Source organism: Pteropus vampyrus, unplaced genomic scaffold (genome assembly GCF_000151845.1).
Source record: "Pteropus vampyrus isolate Shadow unplaced genomic scaffold, Pvam_2.0 Scaffold128, whole genome shotgun sequence".
In the NCBI taxonomy this organism is placed as follows: Eukaryota; Metazoa; Chordata; class Mammalia; order Chiroptera; family Pteropodidae; genus Pteropus; species Pteropus vampyrus.
In genome coordinates, this window is record NW_011888909.1 from 3,097,782 (window position 1) to 3,099,193 (window position 1,412).

The 1,412-nt window shown below is 37.8% G+C and overlaps 1 pseudogene; it reads right to left on the reverse strand.

Moving 5' to 3' along the window:
- Positions 1-1,021: 1,021 nt before the first annotated feature.
- On the reverse strand, positions 1,022-1,140 carry LOC111744157 (annotated as a pseudogene).
- Between the last annotated feature and the right edge of the window lie 272 nt (positions 1,141-1,412).

Genomic DNA, 1,412 nt, shown 5'->3' on the forward strand with positions numbered 1-1,412 from the left:
GTAATTAACACAATTTAACTGGGGAAGATTTTGCACACACACTCACACATGCATACTGGCACATATGCGTGCATGCGCGCACACAAGCACGCACACACATAGATGCTGAGGACCAGTTTGGTGAGAAATCCCTGGCCTCAACCTTTCTTTAAACAAACCAGGGTGAATATATCATCTATGGATTTCTCTAACTCCATCTAAGGTAGAAAATAACAGGATATTTTACGTAAAGGAGGAAAGTTGCTTAGAATTTCTCCAGTTCCTGGATGAAGAAGATGGACTATCCTATTTCTTTCATCCTACTGAAGCAGTGGTCCCCAACATTCTTGGCACCAGGGACCAGTGTTCCTATGAGAATCTAATGCCTGATGATCTGAGGTAGAGCTGAGGTGGAGAGACTAGCACTGGGGAGCAGCTGCAAATACAGATGAAGAAGCTGCTCACTTCCTGCTGTGTGGCCCGGTTCCTAACAGGCCGAGGACCATGGCCTGTGGGTTAAAGACTCCTTTGTACTAAAGCATAAAGCATCTTCTGAGTATGAAGAAAATAGAACTTTAGTGCAATTTATTTATTCATCTTACTTATTAATGTGTGTGGATGTGCTTATTGATTTCCAGTATGCCATTTCATTTCCCCAAATCTTCAAGGTGTTTGAATTTGGTTATGTCATTCTTAATTTCTGTTCTTTGTTCTGGCTTTCCTTTTTCTTTTAACCCATGTGTCCTACAGTGAAAAGATCAATAAGAAAAAAATGTCATTTGCAAATTTTGTAATGACATTCTGAAAATGCAGTTTAGTAATAGAACACTCTGAGATTGACTGTATCATGAGAATAGCTCTGTCCCTACCTTCCTCGCTCTTCCACTTATCAGCTGTGGGACCTCAGCGAGTTACTAAATGTCTCTCTGCTTCAGTTTCCTCATTTGTTAAAGAGTCATGATAATAATAGTACCTACCTTATAGTGTTCCTTTGAGGATTAAAATGAGTTAATTAATGTAAAACATTAATTTTTTTTTTTTACGCCTACAGCACCTGGTCTTCCTAGGTAGTCTCCCATCCAAGTACTAACCAGGCCCAATCCTGCTTAGCTTCCAAGATCAGACAGGATCGGGCTTGTTCAGGATGGCATGGCCATGTATGAAACATTCAATAAGTTAAAATGTCTATGATAAAAACAGGACACATAGTAAACACCTGATAAAATTTTCTTTATTATTTTGTGAATATTATTGTTTAAAATGTAGCTAATAGAAAAGTGAAGGGGATTTGTTTAAATAAAAATTATGTAGATAATAATACATTAAAAGATGGTAAATATGTTCAGTAGGGAGGCTGAGTGACAGTAACAAATAGACCTCCAAAATTCAGTGGCTTAAACTACGAGAAGTTTATTATTTCCTTAACAATACAG